This window comes from Schistocerca nitens, chromosome 9 (genome assembly GCF_023898315.1).
Source record: "Schistocerca nitens isolate TAMUIC-IGC-003100 chromosome 9, iqSchNite1.1, whole genome shotgun sequence".
NCBI lineage: Eukaryota > Metazoa > Arthropoda > Insecta > Orthoptera > Acrididae > Schistocerca > Schistocerca nitens.
In genome coordinates this window covers 507,787,186-507,799,350 of record NC_064622.1, presented here as the reverse complement: position 1 = coordinate 507,799,350, position 12,165 = coordinate 507,787,186, and positions in this window count along the sequence as shown.

Genomic DNA, 12,165 nt, shown 5'->3' with positions numbered 1-12,165 from the left:
AGAGACCCTACAGCATAAAGGCGTACAGGCCGACCTCGTCTGTTAACTGACAGAGACCGCCGACAGTTGAAGAGGGTCGTATTCTGTAATAGGCAGACATCTATCCAGGCCATCACACAGGAATTCCAAACTGCTCCAAGATCCACTGCAAGTACTATGACAGTAAGGCGGGAGGTGAGAAAGCTTGGATTTCATGGTCGAGCGGCTGCTCATGAGCCACACATCACGCCGGTTAATGCGGGGTGTGGCTATGGCGAATGCCCGGTGAACGTTATCTGCCAGCGTGTGTAGTGCCAACAGTAAAATTCGGAGGCTGTGGTGTTATGGTGTGGCCGTGTTTTTTATGGAGGGGTCTTGCACCCCTTGTTGTTTTGCGTGGCACTATCAAAGCGTAGGGCTACATTGATGTTTTAAGCTCCTTCTTGCTTCCCACTGTTGAAGAGCAATTCGGGGATGGCGATTGCATCTTTCAACACGATCGAGCACCCGTGGATAATTTGCAAATTTGTGGTACGGTCTTATGGGACCAAACTGCTGATGTTATCGGTCCCTAAGCCTACACTATGGACAACACACACACACACACACACACACACACACACACACACACACACATGCCCGAGGGAGGACTCGAACCTCCGATGGGGTCAGCCGCACGGACCGTGACAAGGCGCCCCAGACCCCGCGGCTACCCCGCGCAGCTACCTGTTCATAATGCACGTCCTGTGGCGGAGTGGTTACACGACAATAACATCCGTGTAATGGGCTGACCTGCACAGAGTCCTGATGTGAATCCTGCAGAACACTTTTGCAATGTTTTGGAACGTCGACTTCGTGGCAGGCCTCACCGACCGACATCAACACCTCTCCTCAGTGCAGCGTGAAGAATGGGCTGCCATTCCCCAAGAAACCTTCGAGAACCTGATTGGACATATGTCTGCGAGAGTGGAAGCTGTCATCAAGGCTAGGGGTGGGCCAAGACTGTACTGAATTCCTGCATTACCGATGGAGGGTGCCACAAGAACTTGTACGTCATTTTCAGTCAGGTGTCCGGATGCTTTTGATCACATAGCATGTTGTCTAGACACTTCAAGACATCTGCGAATTCCAATAGATATTAATCGCTTTTTGTGGAGACAATGCTAGTAGCAAATTTGGAGAGCTTCATCGACGCGGCCGATAATATGTTTCACCAAATTAAGGAAGAAGTAAGAAAAAATATAGCAAGAATTGGAAAAATGTTGCAGGAATTGGATGCCCTGCCCATATTCTCCACAGTATCATATCAAGCGGTGTTGGAGTCGTAACTGTATACATTTAAATAATCGTCATGAAAATATTTTATTATTTTTCAACATATACGGTAAGGATCTGCTTGTACGGTGATGTCAGTCAGCAGGATCTTCTCTCTCACTCAAAAACAAGATGGCTGCTGTTAATGCCTGTAGGTAAGAGAATTCTTAAGCTTCTGGTTTATTAAAGCAATTTTTAACGTCGAAGATAGGCCACCCAAAATAATTTCAGATTTTTTTTCAGTAGGCACATCAGTGAAATTTACTTCATGTTTCTGCACTGAAACTGGGCTCTGTTTAAAAAGAGAATACGAAAAGTGTGGAGAAGAAAAAAGTCTCGTTAACTGAAATACGAAATATATTAATCGAAACTCAAAGATGTGTGAATGAAAGGAACACTGACAATTTTATTGGCATGGAAACCAAGATGTATCTGAACAACTTAAAGATTGAGAACCGTAACCAAGAAATAATTAATTTGGTCTCTAAATTTTTTGGAAAGAGAGTGACTTTCTATACCGTAGCAGTTGATTAGTTAGAGAAATAGGCTATTTCTTTTAATAAATGTCAAGTATGTGATTGGATGAAGCTATGATTGAAAACATTATTATATGCCTGACAAAAAATAGTGAAGATTCCAGGCGACAGTTGTTTTCAGGAATATATGTATCTGAAGAGCTTTTTAGAAACTGAGGGTGAATTGGAAGAATGGAAACGTAAACACTCCGTGGAAGAAAGGTGGATTTACTTTCTTTAGGAAACCGAAAATCCTGGACGCAAATGTCATTCTGCAAAAATTGTGCGAGTGTTTGTTTTCTGCTCCCGCACACAACGCTGCTGTGGACTGATGTTGGTCCAGTGGAGTGATGACAGAAATCGACTGCTGCCAGGGACTGTGGAATCGATTTTACAGTGCCAGTTTAACTACAAGCTGACTTGGACAGAGTTTTTATCATCACATAAAAGGGGGGGAAAAAAGCTTGTGAAAGAGGTGCAGTCTTCCGAAAGAATTGGTGTTCCAACTACTTCTGCCGCAAAACGCTCCAAGTAATTAAATAAATTTTTTACTTCATTTCTACACCCCATCTCAAAGTGTCCCGACGAGGTCCCAGGTAGATGTGGCAACTGTAGCTGTGAACCACAATTTGAAATTCAAAGAAGTGTCAATAAACATTCGTTTTGTCGTTGACAGCTCTCTTCTCGTTCTGTTAGTACTTTAAAATAACGAAACACATTTTCCGAACCAGAGGGCATGTAAAAAAGCAAAGACGAAAATATTACGCTGCTTACTCCTATAACGGTCCGAAGCTGAAACTTGGAGAGTTCCTTCAGTAAATAAGAGGTGGTGTTCATAATTCGCTTTTTCAGACATTCTATCGAAATTTATTTTGTGTTCCAGCTTCCGTTTTAATTTTTTAACGCCGCATCTCACGAAATTCTCGAACCTTCCTCCTATTCTTTTACTTCAGTTATCTCGATTCAAAATAAAGCTAGAAAGTCTATTAGTTCTAGCTTTATGTTGAATCGAAGCAACTGAAGTAAGAGAATGAGGAAAGAAGAGCACTCGTTTCTATAATTTTAGCACGCCGTTGTTCCGAAACTCTGATTGTGGTTTAAGTTCCTGTGGGAACAAACTGCTGAGGTCATCGGTCCCTACGGTTACACACTACTTAATCTAACTTAAACGAACTTAAGCTAAGGACAACACACACACGCCCATGCACGTGGGAGGACTCGAATCTCCGACGGGGAGAGCCGAGCGAACGGTGGCAAGGCGCGTGAGACCGCGCGGCTACCCCGTGCGGATCAGAAACTGTCAGAGGCCTCAAAGGAAATTTACGCAGTCTCATTTCAAATGCCTATAAGAAGAGTGAATATGCAAAACACAAGGAAAATCTGGTAACACTGGGTTGAGCACTTCGTTCATCTGATAAACTGCTTATAACATTAAACATGTATTAGCTTGAAATTATCTACTACCCATGCTCATTCCCGATCCGTTCAGCACATCGTGCGTCCCGCATGTTGCGTGCCAGCGAGCATGCCTCAAGGCATCTTTAGTATCGTATACAGGTAAGTAGCATACCCGCCAGGGTAGCCGAGAGCACTAATGCGCTGTTTCCTGGACTCGGGTGGGTGCGCTGGCCCCGGATCGAATCCGTCCGGCGGCTTAACGACCAGGACCGGTGTGCCGGCCAGCCTGGGTTTGGTTTGTTAGGCGGTTTTACACATCCCGCTGGGTGAATACCGGGCTGGTCCCCACGTTCCGCCTCAGTTACAAGACACACAGACATTTGAAACACGTGCGCACTCTTTCATGGCTTGCACTCGACGCAGACAGCTGGGGTACAATACTTATCTTCCGGGGGGTTTGGGGTGGCAGCACGAAGGGCATCCGGCCACCCTCTGCAACAAACACTGCCAAATCCGTAATAACACGGCCCAAAGAAAGAAAAAAAGGTTTAATGCGAAGAACACTTGTACAGAATACAAGGAGTGTAGCACAAGGGAACCCTTTCAATTCCGCTTTAAAAGCCGGCCGGTGTGGCCGAGCGGTTCTAGGCGCTTCAGTCTGGAACCGCGAGACCGCTACGGTCGCAGGTTCGAATCCTGCCTCGGGCATGGATGTGTGTGTCGTCTTTAGGTTAGTTGGGTTTAAGTAGATCTAAGTTCTAGGGGACTGATGACCTCAGATGTTAAGTCCCATAGTACTCAGAGTTCATTTCGCCATCGGTGTTTCTTACTGACCCGTGCAGTAAGCACGAATCTAGTTTCGTAAATTTTTATTTTTCTTTTCGTCCCGTTGTGACTGTAGGCTTGTACCATGAGAAGCAAGGAGAGGATGTTGTTTGGCGGCCGGTCTCCTCTTTCTATAACACAACAGCACACGTGTATAAACACGGTTCTTTATTAACATAAACAGGAAGCTACTTAACTAAAGATAGTCCAAGTGTTGTGGTACAAGCTCTTCCGTTAGTCCACGTTAGGCTCACTGCTCGTGAAGTACGAGTCCCACTAGCCACACTCCTCTTTTCGCCAGGTGCTGACTGGCTGTGAGCTGGAGGCTGCCACTGCCACTGGCCTGTGGCTGAAGACTCGAATCTTTCACTCTACATCTACATCTACATTTATACTCCGCAAGCCACCGAACGGTGTGTGGTGCAGGGCACTTTACGTGCCACTGTCATTACCTCCCTTTCCTGTTCGAGTCGCGTATGGTTCGCAGGAAGAACGACTGCCGGAAAGCCTCCGTGCGCGCTCGAATCTCTCTAATTTTACATTCGTGATCTCCTCGGGAGGTATAAGTGGGGAGAAGCAATATATTCGATACCTCATCCAGAAACGCACCCTCTCGAATCCTGGACAGCAAGCTACACCGCGATGCAGAGCGCCTCTCTTGCAGAGTCTGCCACTTGAGTTTGCTAAACATCTCCGTAACGTTATCACGCTTACCAAATAACCCTGTGACGAAACGCGCCGCTCTTCTTTGGACCTTCTGTATCTCCTCTGTCAACCCGACCTGGTACGGATCCCACACTGATGAGCGATACTCAAGTATAGGTCGAACGAGTGTTTTGTAAGCCACATCCTCTGTTGATGGACTACATTTTCTAAGGACTCTCCCAATGAATCTCAACCTGGTACCCGCCTTACCAACAATTAATCTTATAATATCATTCCACTTCGTTCCGCACGTATACTCCCAGATATTTTACAGAAGTAACTGCTACCAGTGTTTGTTCTGCTATCATATAATCATACAATAAATGATCCTTCTTTCTATGTATTCGCAATAGGTTCCATTTGTCTATGGTAAGACTCAGTTGCCACACTCTGCACCAAGTGCCTATCCGCTGCAGGTCTTCCTGCATTTCGCTGCAATTTTGTAATGGATGACTGACTGGGGCTGCTGATTGACTTGGCCCTCCGGTCCGTGGCGACGATCTAAATACTGGCGGCGAAGAGGGCGTTGGCGGCATGTTTCTTGCTAGTCTGTCTTTGGCCTCTATCGATCTTCTCGGAACCTTTTGGCGCCCGGAGTGCTGGCGACAGCTTGCACCAGCACGTTTATCCCATCCGTCGCATACCGATGGCGTTACGTGACAAAGGGCCTCGGGAGCAATAGAGGTTCAAAAATGGTTCAAATGGCTATGGGACTTAACTGCTGAGATCATCAGACCCCTAGAACTTAGAACTACTTAAACCTAACTAAGCTAAGGACATCACACACATCCATGCCCGAGGCAGGATTCGAACCTGCGACCGTAGCGGTCGCGCAGTTCCAGACTGAAGCGCCTACAACCGCGCGGCCACACCGGCCGGCAGCAATAGAGGCTAATATCTAATGCAGCAGTTCAATTCGTGTAGATAGCATGTTCGCTGTATCTGGACTGTTTGCGGCTGTGCCAGTTGAGTGCCTTTACTTGGTTTTGGTAAGATTTCGAGGGCAGAACGGAGCCCCGGACGCCCCGTGGTGTCGCAAGCTGGTGCCGCGTGCCCCGCCTCGCGCAGTTCTCGCTCGCGTGCCGAAACATCAGCCGACCCGCGAGTCAAGTGCCCTGATTGCGCCTCACGGCCGCTTCGCAACTGGCCGCTTCGCAACTGGCCGCGCAAACGGGCGTAAAATGGCTGGCTGGCGCCGGCAGGCTGGCGCACGTGACACGTGTTCACCTCACCTCACCTCAGCTCAGCTCACACTCAGAAATACAGCAGTACACTGCGGGCCCCCTTGTGATGTAGGGCGGGTGGTACTGCTGCTACCACTGTCGTTTCCCCTCCACGTCTCCAATTCGCCAGTAATGCGTCCTAGGACGCTCGCTCGCTGTAAAACACTGGCGACATATACCAGGTGTAGAGGCAGTGTAAGCAGCGGAGCTGCTGTTCCTGCGCAGACCTGTGGTGTTGGCAGTGGGACCAGTCTTGACGAGCTGTCCTCAGTGAGCGCCCCTGGCTATAGAGACGCTCTTTGTATCTTCGTCGGGACTGCGGGAGAGAACTAATCCCGCAGTAGGTCGGGCCAGCGTGTTGTCGGCCTGTGGTGGACCTGTTGGCCAGCCCACGAATTAGACGGCTGTCGGAGTGTGCTGCGTTGTTGTAAAGCACCCTGGCGATTTGCTGGAAGCGATCCCGCAGGAAAGGGACGGCTGCTTCCTCGCGGAGCAGCCTCGTGGGATAGCGAGACGGCTTGTGGAGCGCAAGTCGCAGCGCCCTATTCTGGACGTTGGAGCATCGCAATGTGCGTCGCTGCTCCATTGCCCCACACCACGGCCGCATATTCCAGAAACGGCCGTACCGAGGCCAGGTACAAGGAGAGGCCGTGGCGCGGAGGTAGTGTAGAGCAGCGGGTACAACACTCGTAGTCTCCCCACTGCTCACCCTCTGGCGTCGCGGACGTGGGGCAGCCACGTCAGGTGGCTGTCCAGTTTGACCCCGAGGTATTTGCCGGTCCGCAGCCGTGGGACGGGGTCCCCCACGATCGTGACCGGCGGCAGGTCCGGAGGTAGCCTCTTCCTGCTGAAGACGACAGCCTGGCTCTTCCCAGCGTTGTACTTTAGGCGCCACTTCGTGGACCAGGCGCCCAGGACGTCACATCCGAGCTGGAGGCGGCGGCGCATCTCGGCCGCATTCGTGCTGCGGGTGGACAACGCACTATCGTCAGCATAAAGCGCCAACTCCACGCGTGCCACCCGCGGTGTACAGGGAGTACAGCAGGGGGCCGAGAACCGACCCCTGCGGCACTGCCGCTCGAATCTGCCGGTCGGTTCTGCTCGGACGTGGAATTTGCGGCCCGAGATACACGAGCGCAGTAGGACCACGCGCGACGTCTGTACCCCGTCTACAGAAAGTTTGTACACGAGGCCGTCGTACCCCACGTAGTCCGAGGCGCGTCCTAGGACGGCATCTGCGCCTGCACGTATACTCCGCAAGCCACCTAATAATGTCAGACGCAGGAAAGCTTGCTCACCGCTGTCACTTCTACCATTCAAGTCATATTTATGTATCATTCGTCGTGTGGCGTACATCATTACACGTATACATTCGTATAACAATACAGTCGAATATATAGCAAACATAGTAGCAAATTAACATCCAGACATCGGATATAAATAACCGCCCCATCCATACCTGTAAACAGATCGTTGAATGGTCCCTTGTAGACTCAATTTGAACTTGATCTATTGAACACACAAAGTCTGTACATGTGTCCGCGATCGTGTTAGGGAATTTTATTTGTAAAGGCCCGTCTCGGTCACAAAAATTTTACTGTTCAGTATTACCGCTTTCGGCTACTGCCATCTTGTGATCTGTAACAATATTTGTAACTGCAATTTTAAAATCTGTGTGGTCTAGACGGACCTTTACAAATAAACTTGATTTGAACATTCTCCCTTTATCTGCCGGATTGTTTGCTTTTCGGCTCCGCCGTCACGTTTTGAGGACGAGACGGAAATTTCCACCATTTAGCGAGGGCATCGGCACTTCTTCCGTGGCCAGAGGGTATTCGGTGTAATTTGGTCCACCGTTTGCGTGACTGGTTGAAACCGGGAGGATTATCTGTAATCGCGAAACTTTGTAACGCATCCCGATTAACGACAAAGAAGTAAAATTTCTGGGAGTCAGGTACTCGTCGGTCTTGTGTCGTTCTTCTCCTGGCTAGTTCTGCATCCTGTTACAGCTATGACTTCACTCTCAACATGCCTGTCCAAAGGAAAGGTTCTTTTTAGAAACGGCACAAAAGATCCCTTGGACAATCATGACGATAACGATCAAGGGAGAAGGAATAAGTGGAGAACATGTACTAACATAAGATTTTATGTGATGACGACATAGACTTCGTTGCACCGAGCGAGGTGGCGCAGTGGGTACCACACTGGACTCGCATTCGGGACGACCACGGTTCAATCCCGCGTCTGGCGATCCTGATTTAGGTTTTCCGTGATTTCCCTAAATTGCTTCAGGCAAATGCCGGAATTGTTCCTTTGAAATGGCACGGCCGACTTTCTTCCCCATCCTTCCCTAATCCGATAAGACCGATGACCTCGCAGTTTGGTCTCTTCCCACAAATCAACCCAATCAATCAAAACTTCGTTGCGGTACAGGAAACCCACGTTGGAAAAAAAAAGAAAAAGAAAGGACAGTCACAGTTTAGCCAACATACAGCCGCGACGCACACTGCTGTCGCTGTGGGGCCGGCCGTTGTGGCCGAGCGGTTCCAGGCGCTTCAGTTTGGAACCACGCTCCTGCTACGGTCGGAGGTTCGAATCCAGCCTCGGGCATGGATAAGTGTGATGTCCTTAGATTAGTTAGGTTTAAGTAGTTCTAAGTGTAGGGGACAGATGACCTCAGATGTTAAGTCACATAGTGCTCAGAGCCATTTGAAGTATTTTTGTCGCTGTGGGACAGTTCGCAGGTATTGAGGCGCCGCTGGCGACGAGAAAGCCATTCATCACTTCAGGCACAGTTTTGGGTGTACACGCTGCGGAAAAGTGCCTTTGGTCAGCGGAATCAAATACTTTGATCCTGTGACTCTCCTCTATGATGGTAAAATAGCCCGCTTTTAGACATAAGTATAAACCAGAAATTGATGCTGGGGTTGTACATTGTTGTTGTTGTTGTTGTTGTGGTCTTCAGTCCTGAGACTGGTTTGATGCAGCTCTCCATGCTACTCTATCCTGTGATTAGATTAGATTAGATTAGATTAATACTAGTTCCATGGATCATGAATACGATATTTCGTAATGATGTGGAACGAGTCGAATTTTCCAATACATGACATAATTAGGTTAATTTAACAACATACTTAAGTTAATATAACAACTTTATTTTTTTGTGTTTTTTGTTTTTCTTTATTTTTATTTTTATTTTTTTTAATATTTTTTTCTTTTTTTTCTTAATTTATATCTAAAAATTCCTCTATGGAGTAGAAGGAGTTGTCATTCAGAAATTCTTTTAATTTCTTCTTCATCTCCCAGTAGTTACTGCAACCTACATCCTTCTGAATCTGCTTACTGTATTCACCTCTTGGTCTCCCTCTACGATTTTTACCCTCCACGCTGCCCTCCAATACTAAATTGGTGATGCCTTGATGCATCAGAACATGTCCTACCAACCGAACCCTTCTACTAGTCAAGTTGTGCCACAAACTTCTCTTCTCCCCATCCTATTCAATACCCCTTCATACCCATCTAATCTTCAGCATTCTTCTGTAGCACCACATTTCGAAAGCTTCTATTCTCTTCTTGTCCAAACTAGTTATCGTCCATGTTTCACTTCCATACATGGCTACACTCCATACAAATACTTTCGGAAACGACTTCCTGACACTTAAATAGATACTCGACGTTAACAAATTTCTCTTCTTCAGAAACGCTTTCCTTGCCATTGCCAGTCTACATTTTATATCCTTTCTACTTCGACCATCATCAGTTATTTTGCTCCCCAAATAGCAAAACTCCTTTAAGTGTCTCATTTCCTAATCTAATTCCCTCAGCCTCACCTGGCTTAATATGACTACATTCCATTATCCTCGGTTTGCTTTTGTTGATGTTCATCTTATACCCTCGTTTCAAGACACTGTCCATTCCGTTCAACTGCTCTTCCAAGTCCTTTGCTGTCTCTGACAGAATTACAATGTCATCGGCGAACCTCAAAGTTTTTATTTCTTCTCCATGGATTTTAATACCTACTCTGAACTTTTCTTTTGTTTCCTTTACTGCTTGCTCAATATACAGATTGAATAGCATCGGGGAGAGGATACAACCCTGTCTCACTCCCTTCCCAACCACTGCTTCCTTTTCATGTCTCTCGACTCTTATAATTGCCATCTGCTTTCTCTACAAATTGTAAATAGCCTTTCGCTCCCTGTATTTTACCCCTTCCACCTTCAGAATTTGAAAGAGTGTATTCCAGTCAACTTTGTCAAAAGCTTTCTCTAAGTCTACAAATGCTAGAAACGTAGGTTTGCCTTTTCTTAATCTTTCTTCTAAGATACGTCGTAAGGTCAGTATTGCCTCACGTGTTCCAACATTTCTACGGAATCCAAACTGACCTTCCCCGAGGTCGGCTTCTACCAGTTTTTCCATTCGTCTGTAAAGAATTCGCGTTAGTATTTTGCAGCTGTGACTTATTAAACTGATAGTTCGGTATTTTTCACATCTGTCAACACCTGCTTTCTTTGGGATTGGAATTATTATATTCTTCTTGACGTCTGGGGGAATTTCGCCTGTCTCATACATCTTGCTCACCATATGGTAGGACTGGCTCTCCCAAAGCTGTCAGTAGTTCTAATGGAATGTTGTCTACTCCCGGGGCGTTGTTTCGACTTAGGTCTTTCAGTGCTCTTGTAAGGTATCAGGTAAATCCAACACCTTCCATGAAAACCCTGACATGATAAGCAAATCCAGTAGTATGTCACTTAGCTCCGAATAAATCGTGACATTAAATTAACCAAAGTAATACGAGTAACGAGTGAGCAAATGGAATACCACAGACTAACACAAGAATGCCTAAATACATGTCATACCTTCCCACCGTGAGACAGACGCAGTTCCGAGGGGAGAAACGAAAACAGAAGCCGAGAGCAGAACCGTGTTAAGCTGGAAGGCCCTACGATAAGGGATGGACGGACACCCACGTCGCCAGCTAACCGCTAGGACCACACCACCCGCATGTTTTTTAGCGTGAGACTTTTTCGCGTCTCTGTTACGTTAGGACCACCACCACCCCCCCCCCCCCCCCGCCCATGTTAAAAGCTAGAGCCCTCCAGAAGAACGGTATAGATCTTACGATAACACAAAAAGGGCTACACCACCCGCAAGTTTTTAGTGTGAGACTTTTTCGCGTCTCTGTTACGTTAGGACCACCCCCCAGCCCATGTTAAAAGATAGAGACCTCCAGAAGAACAATATAGATCTTACGATAACGCTAAAAGGACCACACCAGCTGCAAGTTTTAGCGTGAGACTTTTTCGCGTCTCTGTTACGTTGCAAACTCTAAAAACATTGCCCCACCACGAAAAGTATAATGTTTCTCATTGGATAGACAGAATTTTTGTAGGCGGAGCTTAAGGTTAACATTGAGACCCTGATTGGTCAGATGAAAACACAGCCAGATAGTTTTTTTTTAAACCAACTTCGGTAAATTGTAGTAAGGAGAAGTTAGGAGAGAGTTGCTGGGGAGTTGCTTCAGAGACGGCGAGGTGAGTGGAGCTGTGCTGTCCGCCGCCCCCTGACGAACACCGACAAGGTAATGAACGCACGCGATGCCACATAACAGCGCATAAAGCTTCACTCAGAACTGCAGAAGTCTCATCTGTTACACCCCCTTTTTGCGTAATACTAGTGTCGATCGTCAATTAAAGCTCATGGTGTTCACATTTGCCACTTGAACTAAAAATCTGAAACCCGATGATTTTTCTGTTATATAGTTATTGAGAAGCCACATCAGCCACTGTAATTTACGACAAGTTAGATAAGTAATTAAAGATAATTGAGGGTCACTGTAGACCATTTTGATAGTTTTCTCTTGTGTGAAACTCAATTTAAACCTAGATTATAGATGTGATATGGCATAGGTCATCCTTCGATCCATTGTAGAACTTGGAAACCCATTCAGGGAATATTCGTTCACCATCCTGTATTAAAACATTTCCTTTTATCAATAGTGCAATTTATAAACAATGTTTTGTGAGTAGAATAAAATTTCCAATGGTAAACTTAACTGCTTTCTCGACGTTATTTTACCAGCTAACTAAAAATAGGAAAGCCTTGAACCCTTTCCACTAAATTTAGTTAGTATTAAGATTCTTTTACAGGGAGTGCAGTGGAGCTGACGCTGAAATCATTAAGTATTTGGTTGTATCATCGCTAGTCTC